Genomic DNA, 21688 nt, shown 5'->3' on the forward strand with positions numbered 1-21688 from the left:
GAGAATGCAGGGAAAATGGAACCCTCTTACACTGTTGGTGGGAATGTAAACTAGTACAACTACTTTGGATAAAAATTTGGAGGCTACTGAAAAAGCTAAACATTGATCTACCATTTGATCCAGCAATACCACTCTTGGGGATATACCCAAAAGACTGTGACACAGGTGACTCCAGAGGCACCTGCTCACCCATGTTTATTGCAGCACTATTCACAATAGCCAAGTTATGGAAACAGCTAAGATGCCCCACTGCTGACAAATGGATCAAGAAAATGTGGTATCTATACACAATGGAGTTTTATGCAGCCATGAAGAAGAATGAAATGTTATCATTCACTGGTAAATGGATGGAATTGGAGAACATCATTCTGAGTGAGGTTAGCCTGGCCCAAAAGACCAAAAATCGTGTGTTCTCCCTCATATGCGGACATTAGATCAAGGGCAAATGCAACAAGGGGATTGGAATTTGATCACATGAGAAAAGCAAGAGCACACAAGGGAGATGTGAGGATAGGTAAGACACCAAAAAAATTAGTTAGCGTTTGTTGCCCTCAACACAGAGAAACTAAAGCAGATACCTTAAAAGCAACTGAGGCCAATAGGAGAAGGGGACCAGGAACTAGAGAAAAGTTTGATCAGAAAGAATCAACCTAGAAGGTAACACACATGCACAGGAAATTAATGTGAGTCAACTCCCTGTATAGCTATCCTTATCTCAACTAGCAAAAACCCTTGTTCCTTCCTGTTATTGCTTATACTCTCTCTTCAACAAAATTAGAGGTAAGGGCAAAATAGTTTCTGCTGGGTATCGAGGGGGTGTGGGGGAGTGGGAGGGGGTGGGGTGGGTTGTAAGGGAGGGGGTGGGAGCAGGGTGGAGAAATGACCCAAGCATTGTATGCACATATGAATAATAAAAAAAAAAAAAAGAAAGTTGATGTCTTCTCAATGTAACATTTGGCACTTGCTTTGCTAACGTCACTTGTGGCTGAAATACAAGCTGTTGAATTAGACTATAAGCTAAATAAGTTGTTGGCTACTGCATACTCTTGAAATTATAATTTTTAGCGTCAACAAGTTAGATCTATCAAAATGTCTTAACAGTGTTAAATCTTACACTTAGAGGATATGTTCTTGAAATACTACACTATTTCAATTCTGATGCTAACCAACTGGAATTACCACAGATACCACAGGATAAAAGCACAATTCCCAGCAAAAGTGCCCTCACTTCAGATGCCTGTTGCAAGTTTGGGGTCCCAGGCCATTGGCTCTTCTGACCATCTTTCTGGCTACAAATCCCTGCAACTTTCCTCAGGTAGTAATTAACTAGAACAAGTCACAGAACTCAGGAAAGCACTATATTTATGATTATAGTTTAATTATAAAATATATAAATCAGGAAAAAACCAACAGAAGAATGAAATGTAGAAGGGTTCCAAAAGCAAAACATCCATGCCTTATCTCTTTGAAGTCAGAGCCCTCCCACTACATCATTCTGTTTGCTAGCCAGAAATTCTCGCTGAGAATCTGTGTCCAAGAGGGTCTTCCTCCCCACTCCCAGCCCTGCCGGCCCAGCATACTTTAACTTAGGGCCTCACACTTGCTAGGCAGGCACTGTACCACTTGAGCAGCTCTACTAGTACTTGTGTCCACAGTTTTTAATGGGGTTACATTTTATAGGTACAGTTGATTTAATCACTGGCACATGGTTAAACTTGATCATATTGTGCTCAAAGCTCTAACCCTCTCATTACAAAGTTGGACTATAGCTTGGCCAGCCCCCATTAGCATAAGCTCTCTAGGGTTCCACAATGAGTTAACTTATTAGTGTGAACTACCAGGGTCCACCAAAGACACTCCTGTCACTTGGGAAATTCCAAAGATTTAGATGTTCTCTGCAAGGAATGTGGAACAAAGACCAGACAAATTTTGTATTATATAGTACTCTGAACCCGAGAGCTAGACAGTGTTCAAGTCCTTTATTTTTTGTGTTTGGCATTGCCTCTAGATAGCAGTATTTGTCTTCCTTATCTTGCCTGTTATGATTTTCAGAACACAGGAAAAACTTAAGAACCAAATGATGAAACTAACTGAGCAACACTTTCTATTCTCATCAAATCTTTGAATGCTTCTTGGAAGGAATATGCCACTCCATTCTTCTCTCCTAACCATTAAGACATAGATTGCAAATTGGTGACTTACAGAATTTAGCTGGCAAATATTTTATTCAGTCTAGACATTCTAAAAAATATGAATTATATGTCAATATTTTTTAAATGGGAGTTTGCCAAATGCCAGTGACTCACACCTGTACTCCTAGGTACTTGGGAGGCAGAGGTCAGGAGATCACTTTGAGGCCAACCATGTACCAAAAGTTTGCAAGCTCCCACCTCAACCAGTAGCTGGGCATGGTCATGTGTTCCAGTCATCCCACCTGCTTGGAAGGCTGAGGCTGTAGGACGTGGTGGTTCCAGGTCAACTAGGCAAAAAAAAAAAAAAAAAAAAAAAATTGGCAAGCCGCCATCTCAACAGAAAAAACTGGGTGTGATGGCACATGCCTGTCATCCCAGCTACTGTGGAACATATAATTAAGAGGATCACAGACCAGCCTGAGCAAAAAGCAAGAACCTATCTCAAAAATAATACTAATGTGGAGTTTATAACTTTTTAAAAAATCAGAAACATCTCTAGGTCTGTGTTTCTATGTATCAATAATTGACTAAAGTGAAGTAGTGCCCATCCCCTTTAAAAAACAATTTAGAAATCTCTCCAGTTTATCACAGCTCTTACCCCACTTCCTCACTTCTCTCCATCTTGTAACTTGATCTTTAGAGAACCTCTGAGTTTAGGGTGTAGAGTAGGGAGGGCCTTCTAAAATGTATCAGGATCTAACTAAAGTCGCTTACTTTTACTGTTTTAGCTAATTCTGAGCATAATCATATGAGGTAAATATTGTAACTCTTGTTTTATAGTGGAACAGAACAAAACTGGGTGACCTGTGCACTTGGTATTTGTTAGTTGGTGACTGAGATATATATTTTGGCCTTCTTGCTGAGGAGAAATTAGTGGAAATTGCTGCATGCATTTACTTTCACCAGAGAAATGGGTTTGTAGTCTTTGATTCTTGATAAACAGTCATTGAATAGTATAAGTAAAATAAGTATAAGTAAAGTTTAAATAAATTTTACTTTCCCAAGCTCCTTTTCAAAAATTATGAAAGAGTACATCATAAAAGCAGTGAAAACTATAAAAATATGCAAAAATTTAATAGTATATATCTCCTAGTTCTACCATAATAGTATTTTTTCACATCATATTCCTTGTAGATAGAAACATAATCATACTTCTGGTGTTTTGGTTGAATGTCTTTACCAAAATTGGATTGTATTATACTCATTGCTTAAGCTCAAGTTTGCTTTACCACTAAGATAGATCCTGGGAAATTCTGTAACTCAATTAGATACAGGTATAACTCATTCTTTTTTAACAGTGACTTAATACTCGTTCAATGTTCTAGTAAACCATTCTCCCATTAATGACATTTAAGATGTTACTGTTTTGTTTTATTGGTATTTTATCATTAAAAACAATCCATCAAAAAAAAATCGTGTGTGTGTGTATGTGTGTGCTTTTGTTTCTGGAAGAGTCCCAAAAGTAGGATTTCTATTGCAAAGGGTATACATAGTTTGGGAGGTGCTGGGAATTCAACCCAGGGTCTTGCTCATACAGAGCACACACTGTACCACTGAGCTACATTTCCAACTCCATACTTGAATTTTTAATAGCTATTACTGGACCACTTCAGAAAGTGGTATTAATTCACAGTTTTGCAACAATACATAAAATTGTTCCTTTGTCCTATATCCTTGTCATTCCTGAATGTTAGCGCTTTTTAATTTTCTTAACCTAGGTGTTTAAAAAGTGTTGTCCCTTATTACTTTACTCTACATTCCTTTGTGAGGTTGAGTCTTGTTCATATGTCTGCTATCTATCTGATTCTCCTCTTATTAATTGCCTATGCACATCCTATGCCTGTTTTTTCTATTGAAGTTTTTATGATTTTTAGTCAACTTAAAGAAGCTTTTTGTATTATGGAAATTTTGAATCTATGTATTGCAGTTTATTGCTTTTTAACTTTGTTAATGATGCCTTTTTCTTCAGAAGAACTTTTAATTTTATTTAAATATGTAATCCTCTTTATGCTTTCATTTTAGATTTCCCACTTTTTGTTAGATATCTAAAAATGTTCTCCTTGGACTGGGGGCATATCTCAAGTAATAAAACACTTACGTAGCAAGTAACTAGCAAGTATGAAGCCTGAGTTTAAACTGAAGTACCACACACACAAACACACACACACACACACACACACACACACACACACACACACACACACATACATACAATCCTGTGTGGGGTTTTTTGTTTATCTTTTGGCATTACTATTAAATTTGTAACCTGTCAGGAATTTATTGTATGTACTTTAAGTCAGGGGTCTAATTTTCCTTTTCCAGTAGTTAAAAAAATGTCATTTAATATACTTAAGTCACTTAATATACATATAATTATATATATATATATATATATACACACACACACACATCACATACAAATATGTGATGTCAAAGTTATCACATATATGTATGTGTGTATGTATCTATACATTTATCATTGGATCTCAAAGTTAACCTTATATTCATCAATTTAATACAATTACCACTGAATGGGGAGTTAAGAATTGGATATAGGACCGCCCCCCCAAAAAAGACTAGATTGTAAAAGCTTGTATAAATTTTTGATTTGTGATGCTGAATTTTTTATTACTCCATGATGCTGAAGAATAGACTATAGACTTTTTGCAGTTCTGAGTGTATATATACTTTGCTGGTACTTGAAACAAGGATCTTGTTCTCATGAGCACATTGTTTCTGTGTCATTTTAAATCTCTTAATCTAAAGCAGTAGTCAACAAAGTTTTCCTATAAGTAACTGGATAGTAAATGTTTAAGCTTTGTGTGCTACAATGTCTCTATCACAGCTACTCAACTCTGCCACTGTAGCCTGAGCCATCATAGATAATATGAAAATGGATGAGACTAAGAAAATGGGAGCAAGACAGAGTTGGTCCATGGGCTGAAGTTTGCTGCCAATTTCAAATCTAGAGTAGTCTGCTTAACTGCAGTAGTCTTACTGTCAACAGACACCCCCACCCCATTATTCCCACCCCATCTCTTTATCTCTGTCTCTTTTGAAGTACCTAAGCCAACTTTTTTCAGTACTGGGATTTGCACTCAGGACCTTGAACTTGCAAGGCAGGTGCTCTATCACATGAGCCACACCCCCAGCCCTTTCTATTTTCCTTATTTGGGGGAAAAGGTCTCATGTTTACACCCTGGCCAGCCTGAACTGTATTCTTCCTATTTATTCTTCCAGCATAGCTGGGTGACAGGCGTTTACCACAATGTCCAGCTGTTGTTGGTTGAGATGGGGTCTCCTGAGCTTTTTTTTGGCCAAGGCTGGCCTAACCACCACCTCCTAAGTAGATAAAATTATAGACATGAGCCATTGTGTTGGTTGAAGCCAGTGTTCATATAGAATGTCTCAATTTCTGGATCTGTCTTGCTGCTTACTCATTCATTTGATTTCTTTTTGAAAAGAAAATGAAAGATAAGTCTAGAGATTTGAAACATTTTTGGCAAGAGTAATTCATAAATTAATTCTTTAACAGAGGTTTGCTCAAGGAGAGGATGTAGAGATTTCAGAGTCTTGTAATGCTGCCCAGGCTTTTAAGGAATCTAGCATCTGAAAAAGGTGTGACAAAAACAAAAGACAGTGACAGAAAAGATTCCTATGTCCTGGAAATTAAGAGAGTTTTAGTTTCCATGGAGCCGTTTCTAACTATATTAGTAAGTACATTGTACTCAGTATTCAGTCTCATTGACTACTGAAATCTTGGCTTTTAAAAAATTTAATTAAATATCTGTGTTTCTCCTAAATGCATCAAATTTTAAAGCTTTAGTTTGGGGGTTGCTTTTGTTTCTTTTTTCTTTCTTGTCATAGGATCTAACCAGAACTTCCCTTGTCATAAGTCAGATGACTTATACAATGACTTCAGAATTCATTTTAAAGTATCCAGTTTTATAAAATCTCAAAAAGGCTTATTTGCTCTTTTTTGTAATTTGATGAAATTATGCTACCATTACTTGCTGTGTTAATGATTTTTCTAGTCTCTGCATGGAACCATTACTTTTCTAGCACGTCTGGTATTCTTGTAAATGTTCTACATAACCACTATAATTGCTGTAACTGAACTACATCTAGATTAGACAAACTAAGAGTTTTATTTTAAAATATTTAAACATATTTTGGTAGCTTTTTCAAGCATAGACTTTAGGGCAACTGGAGTAGGAAAAATGGCACCAGAATAATTCTACTGATCATTGACAATTAAGGCCTTTCATCTATGCTTTTCAAGTAGCTATAAGAACATTATCTCAATTCTCAAATGGCCTTCTGAAGTGGGGAGGCAAATACTGTTACTCTAATTTGCAGAAGTAGTTGTGGTTTTTAAGACGTTAGAAATCTGCTTCACAGAGAGTTAAAAGCAAAGTAAGGATGAATCTTTAAAAACTATATCTTTATTTTTCTAGTCTAGATTCTTTAAGTCCACAGTTGCTTTTTCACAACAATAGGATTGTTATAATACAGTTTGAACTTTTTTCAGTCAAGATAAAAACATGAAAACTTCATTCCTTTCTGAATGAGATTCAGTATATTTCCTGCTAAACTATATTTCTAGTAGGTGCTTAATAAATACTTGATGATGGTTCCTTTCATCAAAAATATTAAGATTTGATAAATAATGATGGACACACTATCATTTATTATTTATCCCCTAAACATCCCCAATGTTAGTAACACTTTGTTCTTAAATGTTCGTCAGTACTAGACAGTATACCTAGCATCCAAACTTCTTTTGTATGCTGGCTATTTACATTGTCCATTTCTGCATGAAAAATAACAGTCTAATACTGGCATAATTTCCAAATAATGTTCTACAAATAGTAAAATGTATGTTTAAGTCTCAACAGAGTTACCAAAGATGGGTAATAATTGTCAATATTACTAAGATTCTCCATAATTTTAGCTTAGGTATCCTAAAGTTTTAATGACTTGAAGGTGAAGCCCTCTGGGACCATGGGTACTTCAGGATCAGTGAAAGAAAGGGCTAGATGTGAATGGATGAGCGAGAAGAAATCCTCATACTGTAAATCTGTACTTGGCGCACTTGCATAGAAATGGGACCCCCAAGTCTCCTTCCCTCCAGTTTGTCTTAAGTTGTTCTGGCAAAAGTCACCAGTAACTTTTTAATTTCCAGATTCAGCATGATCTTACTTCTCATTTCACTCTACTTGTCATATTTTATATTTTGACTTCTCCCTCCTCCCTTGACTCCTATTTTGGTTTCCATTTTTTCCTTCTGTTTCCTTCATCAATGCCTTCTTAATTATTTCACTCTTTGTCCTGTAAATAAACATCTAGCCACAGCTATTTTCTGTTTTCTGTGTGCTTTCACTTGAAAATTCTCTTTACTCTCAACCCCTCTGTTTTCATTCTCATTTCCCTGTGAGCTGCTTCCAAATCTGTCTTTAACTCTCGTTTTGCCTCAAAGACTCAGATCCACATTCCCTAACTATATGATAAGCAGTGCTAAATAAATGTTCTATAAGCACTTTCTGGCTCAATGTGTCTTATCCTTAAATATGTGTCTTCCCCTAATTTCCTGTTCCAGTTAATGGAATCACCATAATACTCATGACCTAGGCCAGAAATGTAAGTGGTCTTCATTGCTTTTCTCTCCTAGTCCTGTATGTCTATAGTATTTTGTGTACCCATATACCACTCTAGAGATCACTTTCTCTTCTCCTGGTTTCTAATTGTTTGTCTTTCTAGCCCTTCATATGCTTCCTAATATGTATACCTGGTCACTTCATTCCTCTTGAATGGTTTTTCCAGATAGTTGTTATTCACAGCACTTGCAATCAAATGTGTGTTTTTTTCCTTCCACCTAACTCTCTGAGCACCTATGAATTGAGTATTCCCTCCACCTAGGTTCAATAAGTTGCTGGACTGGCTCACAGAATTCAGAAAAGTGCTTTACTTGGCATTATCAGTTTCTTGTAAAGAACAGCCAAATGGAAAAGATGCATAGGGCAAGGTACAGGCAAAGGTGTACAACTCTTTCATGGCCTCTCCAGGCATACCACCCCTCAAGTAACTTGATGTGGTCACTAACTTAGAAACTCTGTGAACTCTGTCGTTTAGGGTTATTTATGGAGGTTCTATCATATAGCATGATTGAATCATGCCATTGTCGATTAACTCAATCTTCAGCCCTTCTGCTCTCCACAGAGTTCAGGTGGTATGGCTGAAATTTCTAAGTCTCTAACGATTCCTTGATGTTCTTTCTAGCAGTACCCATCTTGCCGCTATCTAGGGACCCAGCTACCAGTTGTCTGATTAGCATATACAAAAGATACTTTTATTACCAGAGTTACCAAAGGTATTAGGAGCTACGTGTCAGAAACCAGGGACAAAGACCAAATATATATTTCCCATTTTAGCACAGCTTTTTCCCATCACCTGAATTATAAAGTTTGTTTGCTTTGCAGGGGTTTTTGAACTCGGCCTTGCACATGCTAGACAACACTCTACCACTGAGCTATATTCCCAGCCAAGAAGTATGAAGTTCTACTGCCTTATTATGACTTCTCACCTTGATTGAATCCCACCTCAAGTATCCTTTCATCAGATCATACTTTAGATATTTATACATTCTCAACTCGTTGTACTTTTGCTGTTCCCTCTACTCTAAAATATTCCTTCCTCTATTTTTTTCCTATAGAAATCCTAGTACAATTGTCATTTTCTTCATGAAACTCTTTAATTCCTCCAGCTAGACTTAATATTTGCCTTCTATATGTAATTATAATACCCAAACTAAGCCTTTTCTATTATATTGATGTTTTACTTCAAATTGCAATTCATCACGTATATGCATCTATTTCATACTACCACAAGTTTATTGTGGGTGGAGATTATATCTAGAAGACAGTCACGTCTTTATAAAGTCTATAATTCATTAAGTAGATCAATTGAGAAATTTTAATAGATTTATCTTTATATTACCCCTAAAAAATGACTAGGGTGAATAATTTTGCTTTCACATATGGTAAAAACTTGGAAAAAGTTACTGTCTTTGTACATGTTTCCTAAAATCAGCAATATAAATAGAAATGAAATCTTCTAAGTAATTAAAATTTGTGTTCAGTTCAGTAGTACATATATTAAAATTAGAATGATACACAGAAGAATTAGCATGATCCTTTGCATGGGAATAACACACAAATTTGTGAAATATTCCATATTTTAAAATAAATAATTCCTTATTTTAAAATAAATAATTAAAAAAAATTTAGTGTTGTATGTGTTCCATCTGTCTTCTTTCATTTAAGCTTATTGTAGGACAGTCTGCCTGGATTCAATGTATCTTTATTCCATTCTTATATCCTTCCCACTAACAACTCATTCGTCATTTCTAAGTGCCTATTGTATGCCAGGCAAGATTCTAGGTATTAGAGATAAAATTGTGTATATATAAAAAGCACAGTCTTTTCTAGGTCTAAGAAACAGTCATGTAATGGAGTGGGTTGTGCAAAATACTAAGACAACACAGAAAATCTCTTACTATTTGATTTTCACAATCTGGAATAAATTGCTTGCTCTGGGTTTAATTTAAAATTGAAATCCTTGCTTGTTTATCATCATCTTTGCCTATACTAATTTAATTTAGGGTTTATATTTTGGTGTCCAGATTACATAGTGACATACAAATACTAAACCTAAATAGAGTTTATTAAATTAAAAAATGCTTTATTGAATGACTATGTTATTCTAAATAATATGTAAATTACTAGAAAAATCAAACATCAGATCTCTGAATTAAAATTTTTTTTTCAGAGCCCCATGCATGCTAGGCAAACACTCTATCACTGAGCTGCATCCCCAGGCCCTAAGGGGATTATATTTAAAATGCCTATGAAATCCTTTGGAAAATAATCATTTTCCATGTGCATGAAATATGTGTGTATATATGGTACTTTGCTTAGATCAAGGGGCCCATGTATACCATTTTTAGTTAAATGTTCAGTATATTTCTATCAGTCCCTGTTAATCATATGTGTTTGCTAATCTTAACTGGTCATCACTTCTATTTGGTTTTAAGTGTTCTCTGTGCGCTACCTGACCTAGAGCAAATGTTATTTTGGCTGGTGCCAGTAACTGATGCCAGTAGTCCTACCTAGTTGGGAGGCTGAGATTGGGAGGATCACAGTTCGAGGCCAGCCTGGACAAATAGTTCACAAGACCCCATCGCCTAAATAACTAGAGCAAAATGAACTGGAGGTATGACTCGAGCAATAGTGCGCCTACTTTGTAAGCACAAAGCCCTGAGTTCAAATCCCAGTCCCACAAAAAAAAATGTTCTTCCTGAGCTACAGCAAAAATATCATAGCCTGCCCTACTATGTGTTTCCCCCAAATCATGTCTTAGAAACTTATTCCCCAGTGTAACTGTTTGGGGGTTAGGTCATAAGGGCTCCATTTTCATGAATGGATTGATGCAGATTATAAAAGTGCACGCACGAGGCTGCAAGTTCCCTCTAGCTCTCTGAACAACTGCTCTCTTGCCTTTCCACCTCCCACCATGGGATGATGTAGCAAGAAGGCTCTTGACAGATGCAGGCCCTTTAATCCTAGATTTCCTAACCTCCAGAGGTATAAGAAATAAATTTCTTTTGTTTATAAATTACCCTGTCTGTGGTATCCTATTACAGCAACACAAAACATCTATCCTACATGACTTAAGAGCCTTGTTATGTGAATAGCATACCATGCCAGCTTTCAACCCTACCTACTAGCCCCAGATAGTTAGATCAGAGGAAACCTTGAGCAAGGGTGGCCCATCTGTAGGCTAATCAGGTGTTTGTAACATAGTATGGTATGATGGGTTCTGCTTATTAGGGAAGAGATAATAATTTTTGAGTGAGATAGATTCTTCTGAGAACTTTGGATATAGAAAAGCTACAAGATGGTAAAGAACAATGTAACTGAGAGGTCATGTAGGGCTTGGGTTAGGAGAGTAATCATTAGCCATCTGTATACCTCAGAAGTTTTCTGGAAGGGAAAAGAGAACAGAATTGGTAAACATAAGCAGAGACCGTTGGAAGTGCACATACATATGTGCAAGTGTACATATTAGAGAGAAAGGCTTGCCTGCGAAAGTAACAACAGTTTCTGGTGTTTTCCTCAGCCCTATGAGGCCCAGACTGGCCTGATTTCCTTCCATAGCCACAGAGGACTATGAACATTTTACAAATAAAAATTTTGGGGGTGTCATACAACAGTGTAGTTTCTGGAATCATTTTGTTTGTTTGTTTTTTGAGATAGGGTCTCACTGTGTAGCCTAAAGCTGGTCTTAAACTCCCTATCTTCCTGCCTCAGCCTCCCAAGTGCTGGTACCACAGGTGTAGACCATTATGCCCAGCTAGTTTCTGGATTCTTTTTGACATAGCAAAGATTTGCTCACTTTTCTGCAAGTAACAGACTAAAGCTGACAAATGATTATCCCCTTAGATGATACTTGTTCTCACCACATCAGTCCCACTACTCCTCACTTGGCTCCCCATATTGCCCCAGCTGTAACTTTCTACTTGGCTCTTCTGCCCCATAGACAATTGAATTTATGATGGTGGCTATAGAGAAACTCAAGAAAGGAGAAGGGCAGGTTCTAAGAAGAGATTTTCAAGGTCCTTGGTAATCATTGTCTTAATAGTTAGAAGAGGTGACTTCATAATGACTTCCTACCTCCAAATTAAAAATATTCAGCAACAGTAACTCATATAGAAAGGACATGGAGATCCAAATTTGGCAGCTACCACCTTGACACTTTCTACTTACGGAGCCTGCAGCTGTAGTGCAGGGGGCAGCTGAGAGATGAAGACGTCAGACATCAGGGACTGGTTCAGGAGCATGCCAGCTTTATGTACTACTGGTTCGTTAAACCCATCGTGGATCCCTTGGTGTTTAAGCTCAGCCTCATCAGCCCAGCCTACTTCTTCCTCTGGCCTGAAACCTTCCTCTGTCACTTGCAAATTTGGAGGCTACTTACTGCCACCTTTTATTTCCCTATAGGTCCAGGAACTAGATTTCATTATTTAGTCAATTTATATTTCTTATATCAGTATTCTATATGACTTGAAGCAGGAGCTTTTGATGGGAAGCCAGCAAACTATTCATGCTTCTCTTTAACTGGATTTTCATCGTGATTACTGGCTTAGCAATGGATATGCTTTATGTCTGAGCCCAGCTGAATAGAGACATGATTGTAATCATTTTGGTTTGGAACAAGATTTAAGGCTGTTACTTACCCTGGGTTATCCTTAGATTCAACTATATCACTGGAGGCTTTGTAATCAATGAGCTAATTGGGAATCTTGTTTCCATCTTTATTTCTTCCTAATGTTCAGACTTGGGAGGAAGGAATTTTGTATCCACTCATCAGTTTTTGGATGGATGGCTGTCCAGCAACAGAAGAGGAGTGTCAGGATTTGGTGTGCCCTCTGCTAGCTTGAGGCTAGCTGCCAATCAGAATGGCAGAGGCCAGAGACACACTTGGGCTGAGGCTCTCAACTTGGAGGCCAGTGAGGAGCAGCCTGTGGCCTGGCCACGAGGTGTTCCACTCAGACCACATTTCCTCCCAGTGCTAGGTGTGCTTAACACTTATGGTTCTTGAACCTAACCCATGCTGAATGTAGTCTTTTAGTAGGGAACAATGTGTGTGTGGGGGGGTACTGGGGCTTGAACTCAGGGCCTTCACCTTGAGCCACTCCACCAGTTCTTTTTCATGAAGGGTTTTTTTGAGATAGGGTCTTGTGAACTATTTCCCCGGGCTGGCTTTGAACCTGATCTCTGCCTCCTGAGTAGCTAGGATTACAGGTGTGAGCCACTGGGACCCAGGAGGACAATTTTTTTTTTTTTTAATCCTGAAGGTAAACAAGTCTCATGATTCTTATTCAAGTTCTTACTGCTATGCAGAACAAATATCAGTCATGCAAATTACAGAAAAAGAGTAAGGACATGTAGTCTTGGAGCAGAATGCCAAAAAACAAAATACTTTTCAGAAGGTAATTTTTTGATCTTCAACCAGTTTGAGGTGGGAGTAATAACTAAATGGGTTCTGTGCACCCTGAAACCACTTTTAGAATCCATTTCCTCCAAAAGGTGAGCCTTTTCAGCCAGGAAAAAGTAAAAGGAAGCAAATGATTCATTGTGGTCTTAAATGTAGTTACTCTTGGCTATTTCCTCATTTGAGTCTTCCTATAAATATTTTGATTAGGAAATTATAGCTGGCTTTGTCCAGTGTTTTAAATTTTCAAGTTCTTTTATTCATTAAAACTTTCTAAAAAACATTTGAAGTGGGATAGAATAGACGAAGAAAGTTGGGCTCCAAAAGTTAAAGTAAACTACCTGTGAATATCAAGTGATGGAGTTGGACGTAGATCCCAGGTCTTCTGACTTCCTGTCCTGTATTTTGTAATTTTATATTATCTGGGTCTTCATTATCTCCCTCTAAATGATGTCATCCTGCTTTTGTATATTACTAAAAGACGGAGGCATTGACGCTAACCCAAGCAGACAATAATGTGAGAATTGAATTTTGGAACTGGGTCAGCCTCTATCTATAATTCATTCAGTCTTTTTTACCCCTTTGAATAAATTATTTGGGAAGTAGCTAACAGTTTTCTCATGACATCCAAAGTATTGTTCTACATGTCTACTGTAGATTAAAAGTTATGAAATACATGGTCTATTTTGCTTTTAGGGGTTGAACCTGGGGCCTCAAGCTTGCTAGGCAAATGCTGTATCACTCCATCCCTTTTTGCTTTGGTTATTATTATTACTATTATTATTATTATTATTTTGGTGGTGTGGGGGTTTGAACTGAGGGCTCATATTTGTTAGGCAGGCACTCCACCTCTTTTTCCATTCTGCCAGCCCTGTTTTGTGTTGGCTATTTTCAAGATAGGGTGTTGGAACTATTTGCCTGGGGCTGGCGTTGAATCATGATCCTCATGATCTCTGTCTCCTGAATAGCTAGGATTACAGGTATCAGCCACTGGTGCCCAGTTGCTTTGGTTATTTTTGAGATAGGGTCTCGCTTTTATGTCATGGCTGGCCTAGGACACAATCCTATTTAGGTTTTCTGTGTAGCAGGGATGAGAGGTGTGTACCACCGCACCCTGCTTTTTATTGGTTGAGATGGAGGTCTTGAAAACCTTTTACCCAGGCTGGCTTCAAACCTAATCCTCCTGAACTCAACCTCCTGAGTAGCTAGGATTACAGGCGTGGGCCACCATGTGCCTAGCTCTTGCTTCTTAGGTTGTTTTATTTTGTTGTCTTTTCCCCATTATAATGGGACCTCCTTAAGGGCAGTGATCCTGTCTTATTTAAAGCTGAATCTCCAATACATATAGTGGACTTGGCAAGTATAAGAGTAGTGTTTATGTCTAATTTTTACTATCTTAGGGTTTTTTGACCCTTACATTATGAATTGGCTGCCCCAAGTCAAATGTTAATTGCTTTTCTGAGGCCTGTTTTCTCCTTTAGGTTTGATAGGAGTGATTAGCCCTGTAAGAGTATGGACATTGACCCTGACTTCTGGAGTTGAAACATTAGTTTATGTGACAGAAGTCTTTGTGTGGGGTGGTACATAGGTTTACCTTTGTATATACTTTCAATGCTGCTGTTCTTTTGGAGGCTGTCCTTAGCAGTTACTTTTGCCTCCTTTTCTCTTTGCATTTCTGCAAGATTATTTCTCCTCCCTGATTCTTTCCCAAGGTTTACGTATCTTACCTTTTGCCTTTTCCTTTCTAAATTCTAAAGAGGAGTTAAGATGTTAACTGCTGAGTAATCTTTCTTTAGATTTATTTAAGCCCACTTAAATGGGTTAAGATGCTAACTGCTAAATAATCTCTAGAGCAGGACCTCTGCTGACCTTTTAAATCCCCTCCTTAGACTTTAGCTCTGTATGTCAACTAACACAAAGCACTCAAATTGTTGTGAGGTTTTTCTTGCAGAAAAGTAGTATGTGTGTTTTAAATATATATATATACAGGAAGTGGCCCTAGGAGGTTGAGGTCAATTGCAATGTTCTAGCCAGGGGTAAATATAAAGGAGGTAAGCTGTAGATGGCGAAGACACCTCTCAGTACATAGACGTCCTGCCCATTGTCTCACTGCACCTCCTTTCCCTTCTTATAAAGCCCTTGGTACCCCTGAGTTTCCCTTCTGGGCCAGCCCTTGAAAAAACTTGATTACGTCCCAAAAACTCTCATCTCCTGAGCATTGGCCTTTTTTTTTTTTATTTATTCCTTTTTTTTTAAATTTTTATTGTTTTATTATTCATATGTGCATACAATGCTTGGCATTTCTCCCCCCTGCCCCCACCCCCTCCCTTACCACCCACTCCGCCCCCTCCCTCTTCCCCCACCCCCTCAATCCCCAGCAGAAACTATTTTGCCCTTATTTCTAATTTTGTTGTAGAGAGAGTATAAGCAATAATAGGAAGGAACAAGGGTTTTTGCTGGTTGAGATAAGGATAGCTATACAGGGAGTTGACTCACATTAATTTCCTGTGCATGTGTGTTACCTTCTAAGTTAATTCTTTTTGATCTAACCTTTTCTCTAGTTCCTGGTCCCCTTCTCCTATTGGCCTCAGTTGCTTTTGAGGTATCTGCTTTAGTTTCTCTGCATTGAGGGCAACAAAAGCTAGCTAAATTTTTTAGGTGTCTTACCTATCCTCACCCCTCCCTTGTATGCTCCCGCTTTTATTATCTGCTCAAAGTCCAATCCCCTTGTTGTGTTTGCCCTTGATCTAATGTCCACATATGAGGGAGAACATACGATTTTTGGTCTTTTGGGCCAGGCTAACCTCACTCAGAATGATGTTCTCCAATTCCATCCATTTACCAGCGAATGATAACATTTCGTTCTTCTTCATGGCTGCATAAAATTCCATTGTGTATAGATACCACATTTTCTTGATCCATTCATCAGTAGTGGGGCATCTTGGCTGTTTCTATAACTTGGCTATTGTGAATAGTGCCACAATAAACGTGGGTGTGCAGGTGCCTCTAGAGTAACCTGTGTCACAGTCTTTTGGGTATATCCCCAAGAGTGGTATTGCTGGATCAAATGGTAGATCAATGTTTAGCTTTTTAAGTAGCCTCCAAATTTTTTTCCAGAGTACTTGTACTAGTTTACATTCCCACCAACAGTGTATGAGGGTTCCTTTTTCCCCGCATCCTCGCCAACACCTGTTGTTGGTGGTATTGCTAATGATGGCTATTCTAACAGGGGTGAGGTGGAATCTTAGTGTGGTTTTAATTTGCATTTCCTTTATTGCTAGGGATGGTGAGCATTTTTTCATGTGTTTTTTGGCCATTTGAATTTCTTCTTTTGAGAAAGTTCTGTTTGGTTCACTTGCCCATTTCTTTATTGGTTCATTAGTTTTGGGAGAATTTAGTTTTTTAAGTTCCCTCTATATTCTGGTTATCAGTCCTTTGTCTGATGTGTAGCTGGCAAATATTTTCTCCCACTCTGTGGGTGTTCTCTTCAGTTTAGAGACCATTTCTTTTGATGAACAGAAACTTTTTAGTTTTATGAAGGCCCATTTATCTATGCTAACTCTTAGTTGCTGTGCTGCTGGGGTTCCGTTGAGAAAGTTCTTACCTATACCTACTAACTCCAGAGTATTTCCTACTCTTTCCTGTATCAGCTTTAGAGTTTGTGGTCTGATATTAAGATCCTTGATCCATTTTGAGTTAATATTGGTATAGGGTGATATACATGGATCTAGTTTCAGTTTTTTGCAGACTGCTAACCAGTTTTCCCAGCAGTTTTTGTTGAAGAGGCTGCTTTTTCTCCATCGTATATTTTTAGCACCTTTGTCAAAGACAAGTTGGTTATAGTTGTGTGGCTTCATCTCTGGGTCCTCTGTTCTGTTCCACTGGTCTTCATGTCTGTTTTTGTGCCAGTACCATGCTGTTTTAATTGTTATTGCTTTGTAATATAGTTTGAAGTCAGGTATTGTGATACCTCCTGCATTGTTCTTTTGACTGAGTATTGCCTTGGCTATCCGTGGCCTCTTGTGTTTCCATATAAATTTAACGGTAGATTTTTCAATCTCTTTAATGAATGTCATTGGAATTTTGATGGGAATTGCATTAAACATGTAGATTATTTTTGGGAGTATCGACATTTTTACTATGTTGATTCTACCAATCCGTGAGCATGGGAGATCTCTCCACTTTCTATAGTCTTCCTCAATCTCTTTCATCAGAAATTTATAGTTTTCCTTGTAGAGATCGTTCACATCTTTTGTTAGGTTTACACCTAGGTATTTGATTTTTTTTGAGGCTATTTTAAATGGAATTGTTTTCATGCATTCTTTTTCAGTTTGTTCATTATTAGTGTATAGAAATGCTAATGATTTTTCTATGTTGATTTTATATCCTGCTACCTTGCTATAGCTATTTGATGGTGTCTAGGATCATGTCATCTGCAAATAAGGATATTTTGACAGTTTCTTTACCTATTTGTATTCCTTTTATTCCTTTTTCTTGTCTAATTGCTCTGGCTAGGAATTCCAGTACTATGTTGAATAGGAGTGGAGATAGTGGGCATCCTTGTCTGGTTCCTGATTTTAGAGGGAATGGTTTCAGTTTTTCTCCATTAAGTATAATGCTGGATATAGGTTTGTCATATAGCTTTTATAATGTTGAGGTACTTTCCTTCTATTCCTAGTTTTAGAGTTTTTATCATGAAATGGTGTTGGATCTTATCAAAGGCTTTTTCTGCATCTATTGAGATGATCAAGTGGTTTTTGTCTTTGCTTCTGTTAATGTGGTTTATTACATTTATTGATTTTTGTATGTTGAACCACCCCTGCATTCTTGGGATGAAGCCTACTTGGTCGTGGTGAATAATCTTTGTGATGTGTCGTTGAATTCGGTTTGCCATTATTTTGTTGAGGATTTTTGCATCAATGTTCATTAAGGAGATTGGCCTATAGTTCTCCTTTTTGAGGTGTCTTTGCCTGGTTTTGGGATAAGTATAATACTGGCTTCATAAAATGTGTTTGTCAGTTTTCCTTCCCTTTCTATTTCGTGGAACAGTTTAAGGAGGGATGGTGTCAGTTCTTCTTTAAAGGTCTGATAGAATTCAGCAGAGAATCCATCAGGTCCTGGACTTTTCTTTTTGGGGAGACTCTTGATTGCGGCTTCAATTTCATTTTGTGTTATAGATCTATTCAGGTGATTAATAGCCTCTTGGTTCAGTTTTGGATGATCATACGTATCTAGAAATCTGACCATTTCTTTAAGATTTTCAAATTTATTTGAATATAGGTTCTCAAAGTAGTCTCTGATTTTTTCCGGGACTTCCATGGTGCTTGTTGTTATCTCCCCTTTTGCATTCCTGATTCCACTAATTTGGGTTTTTTCTGTCCTCATTTTAGTTAGGTTTGCCAAGAGTCTATCGATCTTGTTTATTTTTTCAAAGAACCAACTTTTTGTTTCATTAATTCTTTGTAGGGTTTTTTTGGTTTCTATTTTGTTGATTTTAGCTCTTATTTTTATTATTTCTCTCCTTCTATTTGTTTTGGGATTTGCTTGTTCTTATTTTTCTAGGAGTTTGAGATGTATCATTAGGTCATTGATTTGTGATCTTTCAGTCTTTTTAATATATGCACTCATGGCTATAAACTTTCCTCTCAGGACTGCCTTTGCTGTATCCCATAGGTTCTGGTAGGTTGTGTTTTCATTTCCAGGAACTTTTTAATTTCCTCTTTTATTTCATCCATGATCCATTGTTCATTAAGTAATGAGTTATTCAGTTTCCAGCTGTTTGCATGTTTTTAGTCTTTACTTTTGTTGTTGAGTTCTAGTTTTACTGCATTGTGATCAGATAGTATGCACGGTATAATTTCTATTTTCTTATATTTGCTGAGACTTGCTTTGTGCCCTAGGATATGATCTATTTTGGAGAAGGTTCCATGGGCTGCTGAGAAGAATGTATATTGTGTAGAAGTTGGATGAAATGTTCTGTAGACATCAAGTAGGTCCCTTTGATCTAATGTATCTTTTAGATCTTGGATTTCTTTATTGATTTTTTTGTTTAGATGACCTATCTATAGATGATAATGGGGTGTTAAAGTCTCCCACAACCACTGTGTTGGAGTTAATATATGCTTTTAGGTCCTTCAGGGTATGTTTGATGAAATTGGGTGCGTTGACATTGGGTACATATAGGTTGATAATTATTATTTCCTTTTGTTCTATTTCTCTTTTATTAGTATGGAATGTCCTTCTTTATCTTGTTTGATCAACGTAGGTTTGAAGTCTACTTTGTTAGAGATAAGTATTGCTACTCCTGCCTGTTTTCAGGGGTCATTGGCTAGGTAAATCTTCCAGCGTTTCATCCTAAGCCTTTGCTTATTTCTGTCAGTGAGATGGGTCTCCTGTAAGTAACAAATTGTTGGATCTTCCTTTTTAATCCATTTCATCAAACGGTGCCTTTTGATGGGTGAATTAAGTCCATTAACATTAAGTGTTAGTTCTGATAGGTATGTGGTGATTCCTGTCATTTAGTTGTCTTAGTTGTTTGAAAGTTTGATTGTGTGTACCTAAGTTGAACTTACTCTCTACTTTCTTGGATTTTCTTTTCCTGTGGTTTGGTGCTGCCTGCCCTTTCATGGTTATGTTGGGTTTCACTTTCTGTGTGCAGAATCGCTTGAAGAATCTTTTGTAGTGGTGGCTTTGTGGTGACATATTGTTTTAGTTTCTGCTTATCATGGCAGACTTTTATTGCTCCATCTATTCTGAATGATAGTTTTGCTGGGTAAAGTATCCTGTGGTTGAAGTTATTTTCATTCAGTGCCCGGAAGATCTCTCCCCAAGCTCTTCTTGCTTTTAATGTTTCTGTTGAGAAGTCTGCTGTGATTTTGATCGGTTTACCTTTATATATTATTTGTTTTTTTTTCTCTTACTGCCTTCAATATTTTTTCCCTAGTTTCTGAACTTGTTGTTTTAATGATGATATGTCGTGGGGTAGTTCTATTTTGATCTAGTCTGTTTATTGTCCTGGAGGCCTCTTGCATCTGTGTATGGGAATATCTTTCTCTAGATTTGGGAAATTTTCTGTTATTATTTTGTTGAATATATTATGCATTCCCTGTGCTTGCACCTCTTCTCCTTCTTCAATGCCCATGATTCTCAAGTTTAGTCTTTTGATGGAGTCGGTGAGTTCTTGCATTTTCTTTTCACCGGTCTTGAGTTGTTTAATTAATAGTTCTTTGGTTTTTCCTTTAGTTTCCATTTCATCTTCGAGTTCTGAGATTCTGTCTTCCGTTTGTTCTATTCTGCTGGATTGGCCTTCCATTTTGTTTTTCAATTCTGTTTCGTTCTTTTTTCTGAGGTTTTCCATATCCTGGGTGGTTTCCTCTTTAATGTTGTCTATTTTTGTCCTAAGCTCATTTATCTCTTTATTAATCATGTTCTCTGTTTCACTTTGGTGTTTATACAGTGCTTCTATGGTTCTCTTTATTTCTTCTTTTGCTTTTTCAAATTCTCTTTTTTGTTGTCTTGGAATTTCTTGAGTGTCTCCTGTACATTTTGGTTGACCATATCCAGTATCATCTCTATAAAATTCTCATTGATTACCTGTAGTATTTCTTTTTTTAGATTATTCTTGTGGCCTTCATTGGGTTCCTTGGCATAGTTTATCTTCATTTTGTTGGAGTCTGGAACTGAGTATCTGTTTTCTTCATTTCCCTCTGGTTCCTGTACTGATTTTTTGCTGTGGGGAAACTGGTTCCCTGTTTATTCTGTCTTTCCCTCATTGCCCTTGGTGGTGGTGTTGTCCCTGTATTGTGTGCAATTAAGTATTTTCTGGCTTATAATAATAGCAATAGTGATATTTAGAATGGAAGGGTGAGAGGGGATGGAAAGCAAAGAAGTTAAAGGAAAAAGGAAAAACAAATAACGAAGTAGAAAACAAAACAAAACAAAGCAAAGAAACAAAAAAAGTTTCAAAGATATAAACAGGGAGAGATAAGTGTACTAATCAACCATAAGCTGAAAAGGCATTAGAGAGACAGAGAGAGGATTGAAAATAAAAAATAAAAAGAATAAAGATAAGGATAAAAATAAAAAATAAGTAAATGAAAGTAAAAAATATATATATAAATAAATTAAAATAAAACAAAATAAAAAATAGAAAATTTAAAAAAACCCTCAAAGTTCAAATGGAATGAAGTTTCCGTCTTAATAATTTTTGTGTCCGTCCTTCAGCCTCCAATCCTGGAGATGGTGCCTCAGATGTTGTTCTCTAGTTATCTCATAAAGGGGAAACATAAAGTAGAACAAAACTGCACAAAAAAAAAAACCCACAAAGTGTCCCAGGTTCAAATGCAATACAGTTTCAGTAAGTTTTTCAGCATGCAAGTGTAGTTCTGTTGTTGTCTCATCAAAGGTAGGGAGAGAGAAAAAAAAAGAGTCTGGAGACAGTTCTG

At 37.2% G+C, this 21688-nt stretch overlaps 2 protein-coding genes, 1 non-coding gene and 1 pseudogene across 3 annotated transcripts in view; all 4 read left to right on the top strand.

The window, feature by feature from the left end:
- Positions 1–21688, top strand: part of Commd1 (copper metabolism domain containing 1) — a 165726-nt gene that overhangs the window by 123525 nt on the left and 20513 nt on the right. The window lies entirely within an intron of this gene.
- The window catches only part of B3gnt2 (UDP-GlcNAc:betaGal beta-1,3-N-acetylglucosaminyltransferase 2), a 177247-nt gene that overhangs the window by 58053 nt on the left and 97506 nt on the right, over positions 1–21688 (top strand). The window lies entirely within an intron of this gene.
- Positions 8747–15462, top strand: LOC141414816 (derlin-1 pseudogene; annotated as a pseudogene).
- On the top strand, positions 9323–9431 carry LOC141415226 (U6 spliceosomal RNA). Its single transcript, XR_012440230.1, has one exon. It is a non-coding gene; the product is annotated as a U6 spliceosomal RNA (small nuclear RNA).

This window comes from Castor canadensis, chromosome 12 (assembly GCF_047511655.1).
Source record: "Castor canadensis chromosome 12, mCasCan1.hap1v2, whole genome shotgun sequence".
Lineage (NCBI taxonomy): Eukaryota > Metazoa > Chordata > Mammalia > Rodentia > Castoridae > Castor > Castor canadensis.